Here is a 13,092-nt window from a genome sequence, read left to right on the forward strand (position 1 = left end):
GAATGATAAGTGGAATCCTTAATGGTTAAGTTTTTCTGTAATCGGACTCAAGTTTTTTTTTTATGAATCAGTCTTTCATGAGAGTCCATGATTCTTTTGTCCATATTTTCTGATTTTCATGAGATTTTTGATAAAGAGAGACGTCCGCTAAATATTTTCTACTTTAAATCGTTTCAATTCGAGAAATGGAGGTTTTTGCTCTCCAATGGGGCTTGTTTTTTTTTCAAAGAGGAAGAAAAAGGGTATGAATGAAAGAACTATTTAAATGAATATTTATCTTATGGGTACGGCTATCGATTTTGAGAGTGGCTTATTCTGATTGTTGAAAATACTTTGTTTTTTCCTGAATTCAAGGGGCTTCCGTGAGTTTTTTGGTGAAATGAGTCTCGTACGGACCAAAATTTAGGAGAAATCTGTATTAAGGCTATTTTTTATTAAATCGAATGATCTAAGGGAGTCGTTTGAATCAAAAGGGGGTCGTAGATCCTTAACACAAAAATTTTAATTATTGAACATGACTTTCATCAATGGGTATTCAGATAGATTCTGAGAAATAAAGATCAAGTTTAGCCAATCGATGTTAGTAACCTTAATATTTGGCCGATTTGCCCGTTTTATTGAAGCCCGTGATCTGCGCTAGAATTGACCCTCCCAGAGTTATTCGAGCGTTTCGGTGGTGTTCTTCACTACTGTTCGCTCCAAATTATTTTATTGGCCGTAAAATTTTGAACTTCTCCTTCGCCGCCTTGACCTCTTTATTTTTATGGTTTCTGCCTGAGCGCTTTAACCGAATTCTGAATTTCAGAATTTCTCATTTTGAAAAATCGGTCAAAAAGGCTGTGAAAATGGTTTTTTCCAAATCTAGAGGTTAAAAGAAGGAAAGCAAAGAAAGAAAAAGATGGAAGACAAATTTTTGAAAACATCTAAAGTAAGTCGGGAGCAATTCTTTTTCAGCGCATTTTCGGACTAAGTACAATTTAAGGGTATGCATTTCTTTTAAATTTTCGGATTCGCCGTTTTTCCGAAAATGAAATATTCACAAATCAAAGATTACAAAGGATCTTTATCCAACTTTCAGTTGCATTTAAACGAAAGTGGGCAACTCTAAAATGGTGAATAAGAAATTCATTCAATAATTTCGGGGCTCAAATTTCTTTACTCAAATGTTACTAGAAACGCAAGAGTCCTATTTTAAAATCGACTGAACCTAAAGGGTAATGCGCTCTGAATTCAAGTGAGCCTTTTTTCTTTAAGGATATCACAAAACAATTTTCAATTGAACTAGTAATCTCAATTCGAGCCGTTATTTCAAAAATTCTTTATCTCAAATATGAACAGAGGACAAGCACAACTCAAAAGCATTGTTGCATCACAAATTCTCCGTATCACGTGACCTTCACGAATATCATTTTAGATAATCAACATTGCTTGAATATCCCTTTAAAATGAAATGAACAGAAATTCTTCCTTTTTCTCTACTTTTGATTCATTTTTTTCTAAATGCGAATTTTTCTTGGCTTGATTCGGGTGGGTCAAAAGTTATTTACCATTGTAAATTTGGCTACTTGAGAAAATTTACATAGGTCACAAACACTGTTTGAAAGCTGCGTTTTCAAAAAACTTTTTCCGGTCGTGTTCAGATTCCGGTCCCCGGAATGCAAACATAGGTAAAATAGCTTTTTTCCTGACTCAAGTCTTTCATTTGACTCGGAGTATTAAATATTTCTTTGAGATCATTTAATTTTTCAAATTATGTAACGAAAGCCCTTTATTCTCAAATTTTCGTAATGGCTGTCAAATAACTTTAATTAAAAATTACAGATCTAAGTTTTTATCAAGCGCAGACTTATATTAACGTCTTATCAATATCAAAGTTTAAAATTTGTTAAGTTGTCGTAAAAACTTATTATTTGAGCTGATTTGCTCTCGCTTTGTGGTTTATTTACTTACTGATTTCTGACGCGAAAAGAAATCGGTGGGCTTATTCCTTCCCACAGACGTTCAGAGATTTTTCAAAGTGAATCTCCATGGGCCCACTTTCGTGTAGTGAAATGGCCAAACGTCATTTACGGGGTGCCTTTGGCTCCCTGGCAGTATACGGAGACCAACTGCCCTCCAAATGGAATCCCTATTATGTTAAATACCTTAACTTAGCGAGAGACCACATGCATGATCCATGCGTATGGCGAAGTCAATATTGTCTTTGCCTATCCCTCTGCAAGGTGATAATAACATCTGTCGCCGGTCTACAGTTTGCCTGCGAAACGTAAAAATGAGGCCTATGCCGAAAACATTTTTACATCGCAAAACTTTCAGAGGTTAGTTCAGCTTAGATTTTGAGTCTTTTATGATTCTCAATCATAATTTGTTTTTCAATTTTTATTGAACCGGTTTGCGCTTGATTAAGACTACTCATTAAATCATAATAGCTACTATACTTCTGTCATTGTTGTTTGTAAGTAACCCTTTACATACCTTTTGTGTCGTTTTTGTTTTAATTTCGAAGGAGTCGTTTTCGCGTTGGGGCCCATCCTTCAATTTTCTTATTCGTCATTTTTCGGCGATGTTATTTCGTTATGATGAAATCGTTTCGTAGCACGTCGCAAGCCCAACTGTGTTGCGATTTTTCAGGCAGTTAGCGCTCAATACGTTTCATCCTGGATCAATGTCGAATCCTTTCTGCTTGTTTTTTCCTTTTTCTTCTGCCATTGAAGTAACTTCGAGCTTTTTATGTGGAAAATCCCGTCTCCAAGCTGAAGTAAAGGAATCGTTTTGGACACCATAACCTTTTTCTGTCGATTTACCTAGCTAATTCTGTCGTGTTTTCGTCAGTTGATCAGGGTTATAGTTTCCTCGGCTCCACATCGAGATCGACATTGCTTTTCGCCCGCACCAAAGGTTGTCGATTCCGAACATCCCGTGTTTCAGTGTCCACCGCTTTTCGAATCAAAGTGTTATTGTCATCACTCAGAATTAGCAATTACCTGCGCAGGTTTTTGCCCTTGCGATTTCCGGGATTCTGTGGATCAAACGTGTACGTTGTTGATGGACTGAAAATCGCCCTCGAAAAGCCCAAGCAGAGTTCATGTTGATGATTCCAGTCGGCTGTATCGTTTCGACTATTTCCATTATGTCTAAAAGTTCCATTCGTTAACTCTTCCGTGTAATTTGGTAAAATTTAAGTGTAAACGGATACGGATCTAAAGTTTCAGTACAATGAAGATGGTTTCATCGCGCCAGGATCGGGCGGCTTCTTCTTTCCTAAAGCAGGCAGGCGGGATTCGAGACCCTTAGACGCGCTTTTTTTACGGTTGGATTTTATAACTTTGGCCAACAAATTGGTCGACTCTATAAAAAGTTATAAGAATCCAACCGCAAAAAAAGCGCGTCTTAGGGTTGATCAGACCAGGTCAGGTTTCGCGCAGGTGGCTAAGTGCAGGGCTTCCAACTCACTCCCACAATTGCCAAAGTCGCTCGTGCCCGTCGATTTGAAAGTATCACTCATTGCAGAAGCGCAATTTTGGCTCACTTCTTTGAATGTTGATCATCCGCTTGATTCGATTATGATCCAATGTGCCGAAATTTTTGTTATTTTCCGTAAAAGCAGTCGCAAGCGACTGTTACCTATTTAGTCCATGTGAAGGTTTTTCGAACTGCAGTTTTTAATTGACTGAAAGTGATGTCATCATCGTCAATTCCAAGTAGGCGTGTCATCTCAGCGTATTTATGTTGATTGCAGTTCTTCATTGTCATAACCTGAAGAATGCAAACCGCATCGGTGGCCCTTGGGTCCTTTCCTGTTGTTGTTTTGTATTTCGAGCAGAGACGCAAGAAGAACCGCATAAGCGTTTCATTTTGGCCGCGAGTCATCCTCAGCACATCTGTTGCCGTCGCTGATCTGGAGGGATACAGGTAGGCTCCAACGGAATCCACAAATAATTCGAAGTCTTTGCGTTCGCTATCTTCTATGATTTCGTCGACGTAACGATCTCGAGGTCGAAGCGTCATAATGAGCAAGTTCATCATCTGTTTGTCAGACAGCCCAGACTCGCGAGCGTATTTGAAAGCACTCTTGTTTCGGTTGAAATGTTCCCAGAACGTCAGGTTCGGCTCAGTCCAGTTCCGAAGTCCATATTTTTCCGGGCTTGATATGATGACTTTGTCGGGATCCCGCTTCGGCAATTCTGTTCCTTTGTGTCCTTGCTCACCGTCTGAGAGAAAGGTGTTCGTCTGAGTCCCTCTTGTGTTTGTTCCGCCGGTTTCAGGCTCAGGATCAGTGAGCGGGACATCGAGGTTAGTCTTGGTGTATTTGAATTCGTTGTTTCGAGAAGACATTTTTGGGTTTCGCAGTCTAAATAAGGTATCCATAGTTAATATGTCTTTTCTTCCTTTTTGTTAATCTTTGCAAGCCTTAAATTTTGTGAAAGCAGTGACGTTTAACGGTTGCAAATTGTGGAAGACGAAATTCTTTGTTGATAAGCTCGGTGCTTCTGAAGCCTTTTTAGCTTAATGAGGTAGTTAGGCTTAATAATTAATGTTAAGTTTGTAACACTTACTCATGCTATCCCCGGCGTCGGCTCAGCCTTTCAGGAAGCTTTCCCGAGAGAGGGATTTTACGCGTATTTTCGCTTGTCGGGAAAGGGAGGTTTCTTTGTGGCTGGCCATTGATTGCGAACGCTCGTTGTACCCGCCGTTGTTCTCGCTGCGCTTCGTATTCAGATGCGAATTGGCGGATTCGATGGTCAGTTGTACGGCAACGCTCACAGTTATCCAGGTTTGAATTGAGCAGTAGAGACAAGGTCCGTTCATTGTTGATTTTTCTAAAGAAAAACCTTGCCGTTTGCTTTTGGGCCGCGTAAAGAGAAATGTAGTTCGTCCGGATGCGACGAAATTCAATTGTGATTTTGAAATGCCATTCTAGCAGCTCATCAAGCGTAGTTGGCGCAGGGCTGGTTTCGAGGATTCTTTCAAGATTCCTTAGATTTTATTTATAATTATATTATTTATAAGATTTCTTGGTGAATAATTTGGCAGGGCTGAAGAGTTAGCCGTTCTTTGAATCATCACTACGATTGAGCCGATAATTCCGTGACTTTCCGATTGATGGCCAATCGGGTATCGTTTGCCGGCGAGTGCGTCGGGAATCAATTTGAGATACATTTGTTTAATTCTATTCGTGACGTTGCTGCGTTGTTCCACACTCATTATTTCTTTTCTTAATTGTGTTGCAATCGTATCTAAATATGATCAATTGTCGAGATTTTTCGAGAGCTCCGCTGACTCTTTAATCATCGAGCTCCGCCGAGGTTTTCACAGAGGAGGTGGACTTATGGCTGTTAATCAAGGGCTTAGCCGAATGGCAAAGCTAAGACCTAAAGAACACATTTTTACGTAGGAAATCGAGAAATCTGGCGGAAAAACAACAGCGTATATGCGTTTTGAGCAAAGAATCGATGCTTTCTTGTAAACAATTTCTAAACCCTAACCTATCTTTTTTTGCAAAAATCGGGGCTCTGCCTTTAATTTCAGCAAAATTCTTTCTAAAAGGCAATTTTTGTTAATTTTGAGCAGAGTTTTGCCGATGAAAGAGCCAAAATACATATTTTAGTTGACCCTTTTGGCAAAGATCGAGGGCTCCGCTGGAGGCTGCAGCCAGAATAACTTGAGATGGCCCAAATTCGGCAGAAAAATCAAGGGCTCCGCCGGAGCCAGCCCAAAAATCATTCGGCGAAAATCCTACAGAGCTCCTTGGTCAGGAGGAGAAAATGGGCATGGTCAGGCACTTTTATAGGAGCGCTCGCTCACAAGTCTCACTTCAAGTTCGACTTTATTTCTGAGCTGCAGTTCCGAGTTGAGTGATGAGCTCGCGCTTCGCAGTTGGTGCTCGCGCTCGGCCCTCAGCTTCGGATTCTGTGAGTTTGGCTCGAGACTCGACTTTCGTTTTTGTAATCATAAGTTATGGACCATAACATGGTGTCGAGCTACAATTGTTGCTACACCATATATGGTGTTTTTGGCGGGTACCCCAGCTTTTTCCCAGCGATTTTACCGAAAGTTTACCCTAGTCAGCTTCTCTGATCCTCAAAGTATGAACTTCCCTGAGAGAATTTTCGATTAAATGAACTTTGGTATCATGATTGGAACACTATTATTGAACAAAAAAATTATTTTTCAGCAAAGATTTTTAATAAAATCATGATAAACCAAATATGGTGCAGAGCTTTCATAGAGGATGCACCATATATGGTGTTCTTGGCGGATACCCCAGAAAATCCACTTTTGGCGGGCTAAGGTTAAATCTCATTATTTTCAAAGAAAATGTAAGATTTTCGATAAGAAAAACGCCACATCTGGCAAAAAAGGAGAAATATAAAATTTTGGCGCAAAAAATGTCCAAAAACTTGATACAGGCACTTTTGAAAGGTGTCCCAAGAAAACCCCTTAAAATTGCAAAAATGTCCAAAAATTTGATGTCCAAAAATTCCATAAAAAACTGTACGTTGATGGTGTAAATCTACAGGCTAGTCGTTTTTTTGTTATTTTGAGAGAAAATTCAAAATTTATTGACGTGACCACAAAGATATTAAAGTCGACCCCCCTCAGCCTTTTTTTGAAAATTTTCAAATTTGCCGCTTTATCGTAAGATTTATGCCTTCTCGACTTTCTTTCCTAATATTTCGTGACTCATCTGCGCGCGCGCGAATGAGAAATCAAGCTTTTCCAAGCTCGATTTTCCTTTTTTTTTTGTGAAGAAAGATCAAGAAAACGAGAAAAGACGAAGATGAAGTGAATTTTTAAAAGACTTTTATATTGTTATTATTATTTTGAGAAAGTGATTATTATTTGAAAAGCTATATTTTTCTATTTTCATTTGTTTCAACTTTCATGGGACCAATTCTGGTCACCATTTTTTTTAAATAGAAGGTTATAGCTTCCAACGTGCCGATAAGCAACGAAGAATTCGAAGAAATCCGGGACAAGCTTGATCGTGAGCTCAAAATCTCCCTTGGCGTCAATAAAGATGGAAATTAATGATGATTTCAAAAACTCGCCTCAGGTAAAGGAATCAGTAGTCTATTCCTCGATTTCATTCAAAATCAATAGGTACCGGACAAAAGTGACGAAGTTTCTCTTTCTTCCTCATCCGACTTCTCTGACAAGGACTACAACTTGGCCAGCGAGCAGATCGAACGTGACTCGGAGCTCTACGAGAATTCTTCAAGAAAGATGGTGATGAACTTGTTGCTCTTGGATATTTTTCAAAGGCACTTGTTGGACCTGACCTTCGAAGATCGATGAGAGCAAAAGAGCTGTTTGCCCTCGCACTCGGTATCCAATTCTTTGAATTCTATCTTCTCAACACGACCCTTACCGCTGTCGTCGATCACAAGAGTCTTCTGTACCTGTTTAAAGAGCAATCTGAATACCGAAAGAATGACATCAAGTTTCAAAATCTGCTCAATTACCTTCTACGATTCGACTTTCGAATCCTCCACAAAAGTGGAGACTCACCAATGATCGCAACAGCAGACTTCTTGAGCCGACTTCCTGAGTACAAAAGCTCTGATCTTGAAAAAGACTCCGAAACATTTGAAGACATACCAGAAACAGTGTTGCTTCTTCACACTTCCTGTGAGAAGAACGACCAAATTATCTTCAAATTCGGTGATCAAGAGTTTGATGAAAGTACTGTTTTAAGACTTCAAATGGAATGCAATATTAAGCGAAACAAATTTGAGAAAGCTAAACTGAACCCAAAGTCATCATTCAAAATCAAAAATGATGTTCTATACAAGGACAATCGCCTTGTTCTACCACAAAACTTGTCCGATGAATTCCTTTCATACCTTCAATGCGTAACCGGACATGCAGGAGCAAAACAAATGGTCACACTCTGCCAGAAGTTCTTCATTCACCAAGTCCAAATGAAGATTCGCCAACTAAGTTCTTCTTGCCCAACTTGCCTTCAGATCAAACGAATGGCAAAACCAGGGCTGGATATTTTGAAATCAACAAAAATCTCAAACCCCGAAAAAAACATGAATAATCATCTCATCCATTTCAAAAATGAAATCTCATAAAATTTTCTGTCTGAGATCTCAATTTTCGATTTTGCAAAAAATTGATATTTGAAATGCTGAGATCTCAATTATCTCAGAAAACCGCGTGAGTTGGACACGCGCGTTGCAATCAAATGAAATTTGAAATGCTGAGATCTCAAGCATTTCAGACGCATCTGAACCAATCACAAGTCTTGCTCTAAGCCCGGGACGTTTGTCCGCGGCCCTTGCGCGTTTTGCAAAATTTTGAGATTTGAGATCTTGAGATCTCAGCAATCTCAAGAATGGAAAAAATTATGACGAGGGTGTTGTAATAATATTGAAATTTGAGATTTGTTGAAATGGTGCAAAATTTTGAAATGAAAATGAGATTTCACACAAAAATCGATTTGAAATTTTTGCTGATTTCAAAATATCCAGCCCTGGGCAAAACTACGACCGTCGATGATCGAGAAACGAATGTTTGAATCGACTCCATTTGCGAAAACGCACTTTGACCTAGTAGATTATGCAAGACCCGACAGCGCCGGAAAACGCTATCTACTAACCTGCTGCGACTCCCTCACAGGATTACTCGATGGAATACCACTAAGCCGCAAAACCGATGAGATTGTCGCAAAACATCTCCTGAACCTCATTCTTACTCATGGATGCACTGGCGACGCTATCACCGACAATGGTGCTGAGTTAAATGGCCCACTTGTCACTGAGATCTTCAAACGTTTTGAAATCCGCCATACCACAACAACGGCTTATCGTAGCCAGAGCAATGGTCAACTCGAAAGATTGCACCGAGAAATAAACCTTAAGCTCAAAACACTCAATGCGAACAACCGAAACTGGTCTGCAGCGTGGCCACTCTGTAAGTATTTTGTTATCAATCTTCCAAAAAAAATCCTGGACGGACTAAGCGCCAACGAAGGTTACTATGGTCGCTCATTTAATCCGCCATTTCAAACCAATTTCGATGCAAAATCTTCCGGAAAACCATGGATCAAGAGCCTTGAAAGCTACTTCAAGGAACTCCATCCCGCGATCCTCGCCTACCAAATCGAAAAGCACCGCAAACTTGTCAAATCTGACAAAAACAGCTGCCCCGTCCTTAATACTGGTCAAAAATGTCTTGTCTGGAAACCAGCACTTGGTAAGCTCAGCAGAGTTTGGCACGGCCCCTACACAATTCACAAGCGAATCAGCAAAGATTCGTACATCGTGAAAGATATAAACACCGGCCGTGAATACAGAAGACACATAAATCTGATCCGACCATGCACAATGCAGCAGCAGGACTGTGAAACAGAAAGTCTTTCAGCGAAAGACCAAACCGAAGTTCCGAATAAATGTCTTGATGAAATGATGTCACCCGAGACAATCATCAACTCCGACGACGAAAACGAAAACGCCTGGTCAAAGCGACTGCGTCCGCGAAAGCGATAAAATCAAAATAAAGGGGGAGGAAGGGCCTCCACAACCCTAAATTTGAAATCCACATTCAGCGTGTGTGGTTGCCAATAGTAAAAAGTCCATAGAGTACTCGACTTCACAGCAATATTCAATGGTAGCTCACGGAGAACTTGTATTGTCCCCACCCAGCCCTCTCAACGTCTGTTTCAGCAACATGTTGATTCTCGTCGATTTCTTTGCATATCAAAAAGATAAATGCGTTTAGTATCGCCCTGTCTCCGAGTTCAAAATAAGGATTTCTATATAGCAGCATCCTTTAAAGGTTTATCACAATATATAGATTCATATTTAGACGAGGAATGAAACGAATCAAATGCCAAACAAGATCACAAGGCGAAGCAAGTACAAAGCAGCAAGTTCTAGTGCGAATTATGAAAAAAATCAAGCTGGATTCTTCACTGGCTTCGGTCAAGAGCAGCTCGACCAAGACCTTGATCCTCGGCTGAGAGTTGCGTTTAGAAAGAGTTCGAACAAAGATGCAACAACGCGAATCAAGGCCTCTGAAGAGATTCTTGGGATATTGGAGGATAAAGAAAGCGATTTGTCTGGGACGATAACTGCGATGCTGAAAGCTTGGCCTCGCTACTACTCGAAGTCAGTTTCAGATCCGGAGCCAAGAGTTAGAAGCCAAGCGCACAATGTCACTTTACGCGTTCTACAACTTTCTGGAAAGCAATCCGCTCCTTATTTGAAGTCGATCATGCCGCCTCGGAAATGACCATGGGTGAAATTCTCGAGCTGTGGCGGAAAATGGGCGCCAAGGAATTCGCGAAAACAGTAACACATCCAAAAGTAGCAAAGTTGAAAGGTAAAGAAGTGCGCCAAGTGGTCAAGAGATCGGGAGCGAGCGCGGAAAAGCGAAAGCTACAGCTTGAAAAAATGCACCAGAGGAAATTTCATCGAAGAAAATGCTGCCTAAGTTAAGGCAAGTCGTAGAAGGTAGGTCGAGATTGAGGACACCTGGTTCTCTGTAGAAAACCTGAGCGGGCTCAAATAAAAGATCATAGCTGCTACAGTAGACTAACAAAAGTATTCAGTTCCTAATCGCTCAAAAATGACGGATCCTCGATTAAACCCTGAGCTCGGTGAATTCAACCACACCGCCTTCGACAAAAGATTCGCCTTCATCGCGGACATAGAAGAAAAGAGCATTTTAAAAAAGAGCTGAAAAATTGTGAAAAACGCGGACATCAAGCAAAATATGCGCAATCTTGTCAACAGGTAATCGAATCATTATTTTCTTGACTTGGCAACCTTCGCAGAAACATGAGTCAGAGTCCCGGAATAACGTTGATGAAAAGCCGCGTAGCTTCTTTTCGCCTAAATTGCCATCCTATTGAAAAACCTACAGAACACTGACTCAGGACCTGTTTTTTTACAGAGGTTGCCAACCCAAACTCTTTTTGAAAGTTTTTTCTTTATTGAACCCTTATTTTAGGATCGAGCAAAAAGCAAATGCCCGCCGAAAAAGGATGGAAATTCGACAAAAAGAAAGCGAGTGGAAAAAAGAAGAAAGAGAAAAGCAAAAAGATGGCAAAGCAGCTTTTTATCGGCTTACTTTAGCAGCTTTTTATATATTTTATATTTTTTGTAAATTTGGGGGTTCCATTTTTGTTTTTCGAAGTCACCAGATAGAAATAAACTGATGTTCTTGATATATGGCCGGGCGGCGTTGCCTAATGCTACTCTAGTAGTTTATGCCTAATCATAGTCGAACACGATTTACCATCATTCTCAGAGCTGACTGACCGAGTCAATTTGTTATGTAATAGCTCCGCTGCGGAGGACTTTTTTTACTCGGGAAAAGAAATTAAAAATCATTTTTGAAGAAAGACTCCGAAAAATTCAAATTTTCGCTTAACTTCTCAAGGCACGTGGTCCAATCATTGGACCACGGCGACTTTACCCCTGTATTTCCCGTTCTAGTAATCTGTTTGACCTGAATTTTGTAATGTGAGCTGATAGGACGGAAACGAACCACTGTGTGAAGTTTCGAATGAAAACTCAAAAGTGGTGGTGTTTTGCGCCATATTTCTCTTTCGCTCTCTGGTGGAAAATCGAAACGGATTTTTCGATTTACAATAGTAAATTATTATAGAAGAGAGTTCAAGCTCTCTAACAATATATTTATAATCTTTTTACTTAACGGAAACGTCAATTAGAGCCAAAAGTCCTGAGCGCTATTTTTCACACTATGAATTTGGCGCGCCGCGCGGGCTGGATAATGCATTGTGGTCCAATTATTGGACCACGTGTTTTGAGGGTATAGTAGCGCGCCCGTGTTTTGAGAAGTTAAGAAATTTTTTTCCCGAAAAAAATAGAAAATTTTCATTTTCTATAAAAAGCTTCCAAAAAGTAATTTTACAGTCAAAAACTTACTAAAAACTGTTTTTTAAGGGTCTTGACTTAAGAAAAAGAGTAAGTCAGGCCAAAAAAAAATTCATAAATTAAGGGACCACCCGCAGCGAGCTCGCGCCGCTTTTCACGAGCCCAGAACTTTTTCTTACCTTCTTCAAATTTAATGAAAATCACTACATCTAGTGCAGATTTTTCTTCTCTTTCATCTCCAATTCGAATTTTTCATATCATAATTTATGAACTCAGGAGAGAAAAATGATGCTCAACTTCAAAAGGCATCAGCTCCTAAAATACTTGTCACTTGAAGTTTAAAATACCCTCATCAAAAAGCGCATTCAATTTTGACCAGGTCTACGTTCGCGTGGTCTTCAAATTTTGTTTGTATACGATCGTAATCAGGGGATTTATCAAGGAACAACCTTCGCGCGGCGGGGAATTTGCACTATTTTCGAATGTACACCAGGTGTACTACACCTGGTCAAAATTGAATGCGCTTTTTGATGAGGGTATTTTTAACTTCAAGTGACAAGTATTTTAGGAGCTGATGCCTTTTGAAGTTGAGCATCATTTTTCTCTCTCCTGAGTTCATAAATTATGATTTGAAAAATTCGAATTGAAGATAAAAGAGGAGAAAAATCTTCACTAGATCTGTTATTTTTATTAAATTTTAGGAAGGTAGGAAAAGTTCTGGGCTCGCGAAAAGCGGCGCTAGCTCGCTGCGGGTGGTCCCCTAAGAGATAAAATTGAAAAAATTATCAATAAAAACCATAACAAAACTAAAAACGTGAAGAATATAAATTGAAACATCGGCTGGAGGTGGGCGGGGTTGGGGACGAAACTAAGATTGATCAACTCAGACTTCCCAGCCTTTGTCAAGCCCCTTAAATTTAATAATCACGAAACGGGGCTGAGACGGCCCAAAGGGCCGTCAAGCCCATTAAATTTAAAAATCACGGACTTAACAAAATGTTCATTGTATTATATTATTTTCTTTATTTATTGGTCTTCCAGCAAAGTGGATCTTCCATTGAAGGAGTCCTCCGGAACAGAAGGGTCCTCCAAGGTCACGTGGTCAAAAAGTGACCGGAAAATTCTTGATGTTAGACTTTATGCCAGTGATTATTGGTCTTCCAGCAAAAAGGTCTTCCAGTAGAATGGGTCCTCCACGGGCCACGTCAGAGGTCACGTGGTCGAAAAACCTAATTGATAA

Source organism: Oikopleura dioica, chromosome YSR (genome assembly GCF_907165135.1).
Source record: "Oikopleura dioica chromosome YSR, OKI2018_I68_1.0, whole genome shotgun sequence".
In the NCBI taxonomy this organism is placed as follows: Eukaryota; Metazoa; Chordata; class Appendicularia; order Copelata; family Oikopleuridae; genus Oikopleura; species Oikopleura dioica.